The sequence below is a fragment of the Mauremys reevesii genome, linkage group 3 (genome assembly GCF_016161935.1).
Source record: "Mauremys reevesii isolate NIE-2019 linkage group 3, ASM1616193v1, whole genome shotgun sequence".
Taxonomy (NCBI): Eukaryota; Metazoa; Chordata; order Testudines; family Geoemydidae; genus Mauremys; species Mauremys reevesii.
Genome location: NC_052625.1, coordinates 123,960,885 through 123,974,812, shown reverse-complemented (window position 1 = coordinate 123,974,812; position 13,928 = coordinate 123,960,885). Strand labels below are relative to the sequence as shown.

Here is a 13,928-nt window from a genome sequence, read left to right as displayed (position 1 = left end):
GGGGGTTAAAGCCCCAGGTGCTAAAGTCCTGTGAATATGAGCAATCTACACTTTCATTTATTTAATGCATTTATTTATTAAAGTAAGTTTCTAGCCCTCATTGCTTTGGAGAAAATCATGAACATGTGACCTCACTGCAGCCTACAGGCTCAAAAACCAGAAAGTAAATAAAAAGAGCACCCAATTGTTTTTTTTTAAATCTCATGATTTTTAAACAACTCTTCTGGCTTTGGGGGAATTCTTGGACATTTGGATTGGCAACACTGTAATATCTTCCTCTTTTTCCTCTGCCTCCCCCATAAATGAATATCTTCCGGGCTTAGTCCTGCACTGCACAGGCTGTGGAGTGATACAAAACGTAAGGAGTAATAAGCTGAACAGCCAGTGCAAAGGAACCCAATCCCGCATTAATGAGAGAGCTGCTGTGAGGCCAAGAAGTTATGCATGCCTAGTTAAGCTTCTCATTTGCATGTTGAGAATAACTGGAGTCAGTGTTTACTGACTCCTGTGATAAAATTATCTTTTGTAACCTTGACCTACATCAAGTGACTGGGACCAGGAAATAAAGAGCTGTTTCTTACCTGCACTCCTGTGTGTCATACCTTTCTTCCATGAAGGATTGCACATAAACCCCTCTCTCTTTAGACATACCCATTCCTCAGCTGCACCCCCATCCCATTTTAACTTTTGCTCTTGATTATGGGTGGCTGGGAACATTTTCACAATTTTTTTTAATGGAAAATGCTGATTCACCTAAATCCAAACTTTTTGTTGAAAGGTATCAGGTTTGACAAAACGTTCGATGGGAAGGTGTCTTGGGTCCAGGTTGGAATTTCATGGGGATGGGGGGAGGAAAAGAGAGAGAGAGAGAGAGTGATGTGATGTGGGAGAGACCCAGGGTTCAAGTCCATGCTCTGAAAGAGGCAGAGTAGGAATTTCATTCTCTCTCTCTCATATATCAGAATTCAGAACATTCTTGGGGGGCAGGGGTTCCACAAAATTTTTTGAAAGGTCTTTGTTTCATTCTGCAGCAGAACAGAAAGAAATGTCAAAACTTCAGAAAGTTTTGTGAAATGGAATTCTTGTTTTCCAGCCACCCCTACTCTAAGAATGAGGGAACAGGCATGTACAGGTCCTTAACACTTATTTCTTCTCAAGGCAGAGATATATAACTCTATGCCTAGTGCTCAACTTTACTTGTGTACATGCAGAGCCTACACTCACACTTATCAGTTTGCTGAAGACTTGCAGGATCAAGGACTTAATGCATAAAGCTATATTTGAGAATGGATGATAACAGCAAAGACAATTTAAAGCACGTCTGCTTTTGAATTTTTTCCCTTAGCTGTCTTTTGACTCCCTGGTGTGGGAAGATTGGTGTTTTCTAGTATTATATTGAACAAGCTCATGTATAAATTTCACATATAATCATATGATTATTCTTGTTCCTATCTAATGAAGAAAAATCAGTTGTGTATATATCTATCTCACTTAATGAAATCAAATTGTGGCTATATTAGGGCCTGCTCCTACAAGCTACTGAGCATTCTGTGAGACAATGAACATGCTCAAGCATAACTTAAGTCAAAAATTTAAGTGCCGTTTCCTCTGACCCCAGACTTCCCCTTTTTGAAATTTCCCACTGTGCCCCTGCATTGGTGACAGTATAATATACTGCAGGAAAACCTTGCTAATTCTCTCTTCCCTAAACCATAAAGCCGGATCCTTCGCACAAAAACTAGAGCAAAGTTTGGAAAGCAGAGTGCTATAGTGAGGTCTAATTTCTCAGTCTTTGTCACAATTGCAAAAGATATAAAAGGAAATTTGGATGTCAAATTTTCAAAGGGGCCTTCAAGAGCCTTTAACTTTGCACATATTGATTTGCAGATACTTGCAAATAATAGCATTTGGGCATGAAAATTGGTCTTTTATGCATTTTTATATAAACAAAGGGCTTTTGCATGTACAAATGTTATCATTTTTGCACACAAAAGTGATACTATATATGCATATAATTATCTGCAAAGAGAAAGTGGCCATATTTAGAGAGTGTGGCCATTGCTACTATACTATATTATGAAATACAGTGTAAATAACTAAAATTACATTACAGTTCTAAAAGTATATTGTGTGATCCAGTGTACTTCTCTTTTTAAATTATTGGATTTTAACAATAAGGAAAAAAGACTTAAATAACCATGAAGCACTTGAGAAATCTAAGCTTGATGTTGACTCAAACCATTGACTTTCAATGGCTCTGGAGAAGTCAATAAGGCATAAATTTTCAAGGCATCCACTATTTTGGGTTGCCTTCATTTTCAGATGCCCAACTTGTGCCTGATTTTTTCAGTTCATTAGTGAGAGCCACAGATGGTCTGAACCACTGAAAATCAAGACTAAATTGTGTCAATTTGGGTACCCAAAAGTTGAAGCACTCAAAGTTAGAGGAAAATGCAGGCCTTAACCTCTCTACCTCAGTTTTCACCATCCAGTGTTGAATTCATGGGGCAATGATATGGAATGCCAGAGTACTGTATTTACTTAGGATATATTGTAAAGATGAATTAGTGTTTATAAAGCACATTGATGATGAAAAATTCTATAGAATATCTAAGTACAATATTTTAGTAATAAGATAGGATGTTCATTGTACTATTCCTTCCCCTCCTCTGACAATATTATTTCTAGAGATAGATAGGAATTTCCTGTTGAAATTTTATTTTCCCATGGCAAAATTTTAATTTTGCTGATTTTTTAAATTTATTTTCCATCAAGAAAATCTAAATAAAATATTTCATTTGGTTCATGTTGATCTGAATTGAAACATTTATTTTTAGGTCAGTTCAATGTTAATCTGTGTCCACCTCAACTGGCATCATGGAAGCTGTTGTTTAGATGTCTCCTGCCCCCATTATTCTGTATAGGCTGAGCTCCCTGGCTGCACTGCATCTCCTATGATGTACCTCCAATCTCCGCTCTGGTTGAACTGCTAATGTGCATTGTGGGATACATGACCATAGAAGAGATTGAGGCTTGGGGGTACCCAAACTACAACTAACATGAGGTACTGTGGCAATTAAAGGGGACATTGGTTAATGTCAAACCAAACTGAAACAAAGTGTTTAGACATTACTGAATTGAAGTTTTCAGAATTTTCTGTTCTGAGACAAAATACGATATTTTAATCTTTTATCCCCAGTTTGGGATGCAAACAAATTTTGTACTATCAGAGTGTCGTATGGGATGAAAAATTTTATTTTTGACCAGCTCTAATTATTTCTTCTTTCCTATTTTAAGAATTATGGAGTCTCCTACTGGATTGCTGTTGCTTTGGGTAACACATATCTTTCCCTCCAGTTTATTCAGGGTGAGGAAGATACCCAGTAGTGAGCAGCAGATTAAGTGAATGATTAATTACTATTTATTAGTGTTCTCATATATAGAAAGTATGTTTTTTAGCTGTGGTATCAATACATGCTAGCACATTCAGAATGACAGACATCAGGGATGACCAGAATTTTAGGGACCTGGTAAAAAATAGGGGAGAGAAGAGAAAAGATTATGATGAGCATTAAATGCTCATTCATATTTATACAGCACTTCTGCTGCTTATAAAAATATTTATATTAAAGACCTGATAGATCACCTTTAAATTGTCCCATGCACAGTGCTGGAATTGCTTACAAAACTATTGATGAAGCTAATTCAGGATGGTACATTTCATTTAAAGTTACAGATTTAGTTTTGTCACCAGCTTTCCAGGCTTTCTCGAATCTCTTCTTTTTCCACAAAAAGAGGGATTAAAACTGAGTGAAAATGGTAAAGAATACTTGATATAAAAAAGTAGAAATTTCAGGGAGACCAAAGAGACTGGAAAGTGAACATATGCAATCTCAATTAAATGGTTGTGCAGCTGGACTTTGAGTGCCAAGCAATTTTAGGAAAACATTTGCAAAACTGCTCCTGGAGATAGCTTAAAAGATAAGGCTGAAAATGGCTAGCGCTTACTGAACAGATGGAGAGGATACCACTGGATAGAAGAGAAATAATAGGTATTCAGAGTGACCAAAGTTAAAGCCAACAACTAATCCACCGACTGCCAGCAAAGCAACCAAAAAAAGAAAAACAAACAACAAACGTTTGGGGTCATGCTGCATAGGAGAACACCATTTTATAGAGCACATATTTCTGTATGTGTCAGCAGCTGAGTAGTGGGCGGTCTTGCCTAATGGTTGGAGCAAGAGTTTGACCTTCCAGTTAGAGTTTAATGCAGCCCGGGGGGGGGGGGGGGGAATGCAGGAGTGAAGCCAAGGGTCATGGATGGGAGTCAGAGACCAAAGCCTAAGCCAAAGGGTAGCAGAGTCACAGTCAGAAGGTGGAGCTGAAGGTCTAACCTGGTAGTCAGAAGTCAGGAAGGATCTGGGAGCAGGTTAGGAATGGGTTGAGCAGCCACTGGACAGCTCCTGAGCTTACCCATCAGCCTGCTTCTGTCAGGGCCAGCTGCACTCATTGGATTGCCAGGAGATTGGCTGTGCTAGAGGCTAGGCCCCTGGCAATATGTGGCTTGCAGAGGTGTCCCCATACAATTAGCATCCTACCCATGGCTCTGAAAAGATTTGACATCCTGACGTTCTTACAGTGAGTGAATCCAACTGCTTTATTCTGTTTAACCTGCACTATGCAAATTGCTCGGCCGCTGCAGAGATAGTCAGGTTGGGCCAAGTCCTAAAGCCATTACTTGGGTACAGATTCTTATGCAATGTAGGGGAAAGGTGTAAGGAATATTACCCCTCCAACCTCTGTACATGCCGTGTGAAGGGCCAGGCAAAACTGGTTCAGTAAGATGCACCATAAAGGGATGTTGTAGTAGCAGTCACACAGCCTCTGTGTGCCTGGGAGCTCAGGAAGGGGCAACGTATGATATTTGTTCCTTCTAACATGTAATAGTACAAACAATACAAGTTTTAGTGCTAAAACAGCTAATATTATTCAACAAACTACAGCAGCACTACAATAAATATGTTACAACATAAAACTTGCTTGTGCTCATGTTGGCACTGATTTTTAACAGCATAATAAGCAAAGTTCTGTGGATAACAATGCTACCATACCTCCCTGAAGAGTCTATAGCGTGTGCAACTTGCATGCAAGAAACCACTTTGATTGAGTTGGTTGAAAGTTTTTCATAAAATAAACCTTTTTATTTTTTTGAGGGTAGGGAGACAAAAATGGCATTTGAATGTAATTGAAGTTTTCTCAGAAACATGTTTTTGTCTAAGTTGTCTAAAAATTAAATTGATGCCCCCAAATTTTGGAGTTTTGCCATCACTGTTTTTTTTGAGGGTGGGGCAAATTTTCACCCCAAAAGTCTTCAAAAACCTAACATTTTCGAAAACTGAAATTATTTCTTTTTTTCTCCAGTGGAAACCTAAATAGTTTCCAAATGGAAAAAAAATAATAGTTTTTTTCAAATATTTTCATGCAAAGTAAAATACATTTTTGGCAAGTTCTACACTTTTGCTGGCTATCCAGCAGAGAATACCTACGTACTATCCCTGAGTTTACATAATCCTTTTAATTTCCTCTCTAATTTTTTGGTCCTACCTGCTTTGATTCTTGGCAACTTCATGAGCAAAATTCCTCCAGCTGGATGAATTTAGTGCCATGTAGCTTCAGAACGAGACAGTGCTTTTCAGAAATCAGTGAAAGAGAGACAAAAAGAAAGAACTGAAAGCATGATGAAGTCATCTTTGTACTGTATTTTAACCAAACCAGTCAGGAGCACTTTTCTGTAACAGATCTTTTCTTAAGTCAATATTTACATACTTCCCTTTTTGTTTATACTCTGGAAATAAAACAATAGGGAAATTGCTTACACAATGGATGGTTTTTTTTGTTAAAGAAACTGTGTTACAACAATGCACCTTTGAATACAACTTAAACTCGTAAAGTATTTTATTGGATCTAAATTAACTCATCACATTCACAGTGGAACTGAGACAGGTCCAAGCTGTGAAGAATCAGAATCAAATTCAAACTTCTTCAAAGATTCAAAGGGATTCAAATCAGGAGTTCAGGTCTGGGACCAAATCTAGATTATAGTTTCAATGGGTAAAACTCCCTTTATGCAAAGCAGGATATGGACCTGGTGTTCTTTTAATAGAGTTAATATGTATTAATAGTAGTAGTTTTCATCTGTCCCAGAAGTATTTTTCCATCTAGTCTTCTCGCTGCTCCAGAGTGGATGCCAATAGTAGACTGAGATTTGATCACAGTAACATTATTGCAAATATTGAACCATATTCTGATATCAGTTACTCTGGATTTTCATGTCTGTAATTGAGATCAACATCCGGCCTGTTATCTTCACACATTTCTACACTATCTCTGAAAACCAGTGTCAGACTATTTGAGAGCTGATTTAGATGTGATTGAGGGGCTTCAGGCATTTCTGACTATTTCATCTGCCAGAATTAGTCATTCACTGAACATACCCTGCGCCACAGAGAAAAGTGTGGACTCTCCTGATATAATAATGATAAATAAATATTTAGCTACTACATAATACTTTCTCTCCATAGATCTCAAAGCACTTTAGAAAGTTCCAGTATCCCCACTTTGCAGATGGGGAAACTGAAGCACAGAGAGGCAATGTGACTTGATCAAGATCCTACAGAGGATGAGAGACCTGGGAATAGAATCCATGTGTCCTGGTCTAATGACCTTCTGGGTCATGCTGCTCCCCCCCTGCTGTAATATTGTTACACTGTACTGTATATGTGTGGGGGGGATGGGGGGAGGGAAGTGACAGTGGACTTAAGAGCCAAAGTACAATGATGTCCTATATCAGAACTAGAATTAAGTAACAAGAAGAGAGTCAAAGGAAAGCAATCATGACAATTTTATACATTTTTAAAAGACTTTTTAAAGGATTTTGACATTAAATGTGCAAGAACTATTTTAAAAAATAAGAATGATTTCTTCTGAAAGGAGCCAGCTCGACAGCCCATGGAGACTAGAGTCCTTGATTATCAACAGGAAAAGGACATCAAAGTCAGCAGAAGCTTCCTCACATTCTCAGTCCTGGTCCGCAATCCTGTTCTGGGGCATCTCTATGGGTATGAAAGGGCAATTCTGCTCCTTTGCTCATTCAGTCCCTGGCTTTTCTGCTAGCACTGACCAAAATGATACCAATTGTATTGGTAGTTTTATTTATTCGGACACTTATGCACTTGGAGCTGGATTCGGAGTACCAATTCATTATGCATAAGTCACCAATGGAAATAGTTTTTAGCTGCGAATAACCTAGGTCAGCACTGAACCAGTGACAAACCAAGAGGCTCAATTTCCTATTACCAATCCATGGAGTCATCCTGAGGATCTTTTAAATCATGGAAAGATGAGAACAGATGATTTTTATAGAACTTCATTTGATAAATGTGGTACCTTGAATGCTTTCATGCAACACAAGAAATATCTAAGCAGACAGCTGTATGGCTACCAAGTCACTGAAGATGATAGGCTACACACAGTCAACTTGTGGAACTCCTTGCCAGAGGATATTGTGAAGGCCATGGCTAAACAGGGTTCAAAGAGGAACTAGATAAATTCATGGAGGATAGGTCCATCAATGGCTATTAGCCAAGAAGGGCAAGGATGGTGTCCTTAGCCTCTGTTCATCAGAAGCTGGGAATAGGTGACATGGGATGGATCACTTGATGATTGCCTGTCCAGTTTATTCCCTCTGAAGCACCTGGCATTGGCCATGGGCAAAAGACAAGATACTGGGCTAGATGGACCTTCGGTCTGACCCAGTATGGCTGCTCTTATGTTCTTAATGTAGACCAGGACAGTAGGCACCTTAGAAGTATGATTAATTTGCATAGTATTGTGGCTGCTTAAACACGAGGCCTTTGCCATGATCCCTGTGGCAGAGACAATGCATTCAAATGGAGATTCCAGTCTCGTCTTCCATGGAGAACTACAGCTCAGCAATTCCTATACGCAGCCTCATTGAGTAGATGGACTTGATTAGACAGAGATGAGGTGACATTATCCTGTTTGATGGAAATAGCAAGTGGCCTGGACACAGCATTCTGGATCCTAGTGGAGCAGCTGCATCTGAGGAGAGATTCATCGTTGGGAGAAGGTACACAGCAGTACCTCTACCGGGTGAGCTTTAATTTAGGCTTGGGGCTTGATAGGGGCTTTGTGACTGGAAGTTGCCTTGGAGAAGTGCCGAATCAATGTATCTCCCAGATGCTGTGGGTCCCTCTGATAGCTCCACCCCTCTTTCTGATGGTGACAGAGTCCTGAACAGACCAAAGCATGCAGGCAGCTTGCATCTCTGCATCTCAAAATAAACTTGCCACAACAGGAATTTGCAGCATGTGTTCCACTGCAGCATTGAATCAAGCCCGGAGAATTTAAAGAGACCATCAAAGAGGGAATTTAAAAGAGGGTATTGCAATAGTTGAGATGAGAAGTGAGTAAGACAACAAACAGATATTTCATGAGAGGCAGGGTCAAGGTGAGGGCAAACTCTGGCAATGTTCCAGTCCTGGTGATAGACAAACCAGGGAGAGATGTCTGAGGAAAAAGAAAGTTCAGGGTCAACAATGACAATGCTCTGTTGATTTCAATTAGGCTACTCACAGAGTTAGGTATTATTCAGCCTGAGTAAGGATATCAGTATCTGGTCTTAACTAATCTTTAGAGGAGGTAGAGGCACAGAAGAGGGATAATATAAAAGGGAGAGAGACGCAAAATAAAATGAAAACAAATACCATATTCAAAATGCATGCCCCTCTCTCCACATATTTTGTTGAATTCATGGGGCAATGATATGGAATGCCTGAGTAACTTTGATTTCCATGTTCTAGAGACCAGAAACAATAAAGAAGAGAGGGCCTCACAATTTCACTCAGCTATCTGCTATTAATAGTTAATTTGATTCTCCACTGGTGTAAGTGAGATCAGAATCTAGCCAAATATAGCAGCTCAATAATGTCTGGTACAGTCAGTTTAAACCCTTATATATTCTATAAATTACAGCTGTCAAAATGGAACCAAATCTTTTTAATGTGTTTTCCTCATGAAAATATTTTCACATATATCTGGATACTTGCCTAAACCCACATGTCATTATTTACCCTGTGAATCTATCAGGTATATGGATAACAAAAGCAATAAATGTTAGAGCATAATTTACTGTAGGTTGTCTGGTTTCACAGAATTTCCTGTACTCCCTAAAGCAAGCATCGTCTTTGTTCCTTAGAGCTCCTACAATTGATTAATATTACTAAATAATGTATAGTGTATGAAGTATATAGTGTCACTGCATTTGATTATAAAAATGCATTTCAGCAGAAGACATTTTTAATAACTTGTTTAGTTTCTGCCTCAGACAATAACATTTGTACTTAATTTATGACAGCCAGATAGATATGCAATATGGTAACTTGCTAAATGGTAACTTCCCCAAGTAATCCTATAGTAGGGGTTGCAGAATCAGGTCCTGAGAGAGCAGAGCATAAATGCTACTGTATACATACATAAATATGGAAATAATATTAATTAAAATGAACTCTCCTCAACACAAGTGAAAAAAGTAATATTGTGCCAAACCACATTAGTAGAATGTTCCATTTTGTTATTTTTTCCCCCCACATGGAGTAATAATGAACTTTAAAGTTCAGATGTTTTACCTTTTAAAGCCATCAGCAGCATGGCAAGGGCCTGCAGAACTACTAAGGGTTGTGGGGAGAAGGGTGGCAGGGAACTGTAGGGGGAACAAAATAAACAATATATATATATATACACACAAGTTTTCAGTTTTAACCAAGAAAACTATCAAACCCAGTTTTTCACAATTCAGAACATTGTGGGGTTCTATTTTGTTTTTCTGTTTGTTATAAATTAAGTACTGAAAAGAACCCATTTTAGCTATTTTGAAATTTCTTTTCTCTTGTCTGGTTTTGTTTTCAATTTTGTTGTTGCCTCTTCTGGCTTCCAATTTTGTTATGAAGCTAAGTAACAAGCCAAATTCTGAAGTGCTGCATAAAGGGGTGTGACTTTAAGTAGATCCCTTACACTACACAGAGCCTTTATTCAACTTTCACTGAAGTCAGTAGGGGTTAGATCAGGTCCTTAGACTCCCTGCATGCAGTTAGACTCCCTTAGACCTGCTTACATCCACTTTAACAGTGTTTAAAGATGTTAAAATTGGGGTAATTTACACTCCAAGAAGCCAGAAGAAAGTGGTATAAGAAGTTGCTCTAGTTTTACTGACTACTTCTTCTAACCAGAAGTGAAGACTCCCTTATGCCTTGGTAGAGTAGGCAGGTATTAGGAAATATAACTGTGTCTAATTAGTGTACAAATGTCTAACTTTTACCTCCTTACATATTAGTTCAATAGCGTACCACTAGTGTATCCTGGCCCCCTGAGGGTTTTGTAAGCAAATATTACTGCCTGGCTTTAACTTTAATTCAGACAAACTACTGGGAAATAAGTATGTAAAGAATAACTTATGACAGGGTGTAGCATTACACGCTATCCTATGAGTTATTTGATCATGTGTATAATGAATGATGGATGTTACCACAACCACATACCCACAAAGTGGTTTATTTCATTGTTATAAAATGGTGTTTATCTACAAAAGAAAGCCCCTTACACCAAGGCCTCATTGGAGACTACTGTAGCTCCTAATAACCATTTGGTTTTTAAATTACATTAATTTCCTCTCTAACTCTCATCCCCATTTTCATTCCCCCTCCTACTTTGCTTCCAATATGCACTTTTTCTAACTTTTTTTTTATGGATTTGTTGGTGCCTTTTCAGTCCCTTTTTTTTTTTTTGGCGCATTCTTCTGATGCCAAAGAGAATGGTGGGAGCCCCATTATTGTTGTAGTCATTTAAAATTAGACTGTAAAAGCACCCAAGAGTATGCTCTGTGGACTATCCCAGAGTGGAAATTGAATGGATTTAGGCAATGATCCCACAAGTGACTCTATATGGGCGAGATCAGGGCCTAAGAGACCCTGTGAGGGTTTTTTTATTCCTATGTCAGTGTCTCTGATCTCCATGCTGTGGATTGACAGAAGCTGTTAATAAGAGCACCTAGTTCTTAAATAGCACTTTTCTTTCATAGATCTCAAAAGCACTTCACTAAGGAGACCAATTTACAGGAAGCGAAACAAAGACACAAAGAGTGGGAAACTGACTTTGCTATATTCATCCAGCAGATCAGTGCCAGAGCTAGGAATAGAACCTAGATTTCCTGTGTCCCAGTTCAATGTTCATCAATATGCCACACGTTTTTATTATACTAAAATGTATTGGACTGAAAGTCCACCTCTTAAAGAATGGTGTAATACTAATTTGCACTGTCTAATAAGTAATATCAGAGCTGTTCAGAAAACTGTTCTCCCCTCGAATAATTCTGACAAGCACACACTTTTTTGGTTTTCATCAAAACATTCTGCAGAAAATGTTGGCTTTTCAGTGAAATATCAAAACTCAACATCAAAAACTTTCCTCTTTTGTGACTTTTATTTTTTCTACAAAATATGGGGAAAAAACAGTATGCAGAAAGTAGACACTTTTCCCCACAAGAAAAATGGTTTGGTTGAAAACCCAATTTTCTGTCAAAAAAAGTTTTGAGAGAAAATTTCCAACCAGCCCTAATAAATACTCTTTGCTCAACTGGTCAAAAATGGTGAACATTTGGAATAAAAAAATAAATAAAAAGAATCAACATTTTGACAAGCTCTAATCACATATTTTTAAAATGATCCAAAAACATACTTACTCACTGAGGGCCTAATTCAAAACTCACTGAAGTCCATGAGAGGTTTTCTACTGAATTCAGTGGGCTTTGGATCAGGCCTTTATTGCAAAACCTCTCAGCAGGGTGGAGCCCCAGCACTTACCACTGGTAAATTTTACCCCTCAGGCGTCTATCTTTTCTGTTTTCAATTGTGGTTAACTGCTTTCTGCATAGTGAATGGATAATTCAGTCACTTCCTGTTATCATCTGACTTTCCATCAATCGCAATGGGAAAATTCTGAATAAGATCAAAGTCAAAGATGTACTGGTGAGTGACAATAAAAGATGATGAAAACCTCAAATGTTTTGTTAATTTGTAATTTTACTTACAACCCTGGAGACATTTAAAACTAGACTGCATGAAATGCAATAAAGTATACATTGTAGGGAACAATCCTGTACTGCTAAGAGGATGGATGAGATGGCCTAATAGGTCTTTCTCTTTTCTAATTGCTATGATTCTACAATGGCAAATGCTATTATGTATTCAAGCTTCAGTATGCTCCCTAGTAATCATTTGCGTAACAAGATGACATGCTTATTCGAAAATGATCTCAGTGGACTTGCATCAAAGTAAGCAGAAGACACATTATTACACTTTTCAATGCAGTAATATGGTCAAATTCATCTGGAGTATAAATGGGTGCAGTCATACTGAAACCAATGGAGAGTTTAAACTATATTGAAACAGTGAAGCCATCTGTCTTGGATAGTTTAGACACAACAAATCCTGCATCTTGGCAGGGGGTTAGTATAGATGACCCTGGCTGTCTCTTCTAACCCTGTGGTTCTATAATAATGTGAGGGTACGTCTACACTGCAATAAAAGACCCACAGCACATCTGTGGCTGGCTTGGGTCAGATGACTCAGGCTTGCAAGGCTCAAGTGCGTATGTCTACACTGCTATATAAACCCAGAGTTAAAATTCATGCTCAAGCCTAACCCCTCTTCTATCTACATACAAATCACACTGATGGTGGATGGTCCGAGTCAAGTCAGGATCCAAGGTTCAAGTCCTATTGCTTTGCAGTGTAGAAGACCCAGCTCCAATGGACTCTGTAAAGGCTTGCAGTCATTTGCATTTGTTTTGTAACCACATTTCTATGCAAATGTACAACATTCAGCTAAATACCAACAGATTTGGTGCCCAGTAAATAGAGATACTTTTGTTTTAGTTTGGCAGAGGGAAAGGAATAAGTTTCCTTAAGGTTTTCTGAAAAGCTGTCTTAGGGCCGCTAATCTGGAGAAGTTTGACCAGTTAAAAAGTTATCACTTCTTATCAAGAAATGTCTGTAAAAATAAATTGATAAGAAATATTTCCTTGCATAAGGAGATTATGTTTTGTATTCTGCAAGCAGCTGAACTACTAGAATTTTGTCCTCATTTTTGGTTAATTCTTCAGAGATAGCAACAAAGAATCCTGTGGCACCTTATAGACTAACAGACGTTCTGCAGCATGAGCTTTCGTGGGTGAATACCCACTTCTTCAGATGCACCCGTATTCACCCACGAAAGCTCATGCTGCAGAACGTCTGTTAGTCTATAAGGTGCCACAGGATTCTTTGTTGCTTTTACAGATCCAGACTAACACGGCTACTCCTCTGATACTCTTCAGAGATATTCACTTTTTAACATTATAAGAACCTGTCACTAATCTATGTAGATCTATACCCCACCCAGCTGCATTCTCTTTTCAAACTGCTCTTCTCCAACAGTATGATTCTTTGCTCACTATTCCTCTATATCCATTTTATAAGATTCAGCTCAGATTTGGTCAGGTCACTGACCTGCAATGATTTGATTGACTGAGGGACTAGACATGGCTCCTTGCTGATGCTTCCCTAGCACAAAGCTTTGAGCTTGACCTTGACTTGGTGATGAAGTGCTGGAGACCTGGTTTGCACAGATCCTCCTTACACCGGAACACCTCTGGTGTCTGACGTTCTTCCACCTCCAGGCCAGCCTCCTCTTCTAAAATGGCTGAATTGCTGCAGGACTCTGTCTGAAGTGGTATGAGGAGTAGTTTAAGGATAAGGGAGCATAATTCCCTCTGATGTTGTAATGCTCCTATCCATGCTTATGCTGTCAGCACCT

General features: G+C 38.6%; 1 long non-coding RNA gene across 1 annotated transcript; it reads right to left on the bottom strand.

Moving 5' to 3' along the window:
* Positions 1–9,739: 9,739 nt before the first annotated feature.
* Positions 9,740–13,708, bottom strand: LOC120400292. The gene is made up of 3 exons (XR_005595687.1): positions 13,622–13,708; positions 11,937–12,071; positions 9,740–9,781 (listed from the first exon to the last, which is right to left on the bottom strand). It is a non-coding gene; the product is annotated as an uncharacterized LOC120400292 (long non-coding RNA).
* Positions 13,709–13,928: the final 220 nt, after the last annotated feature.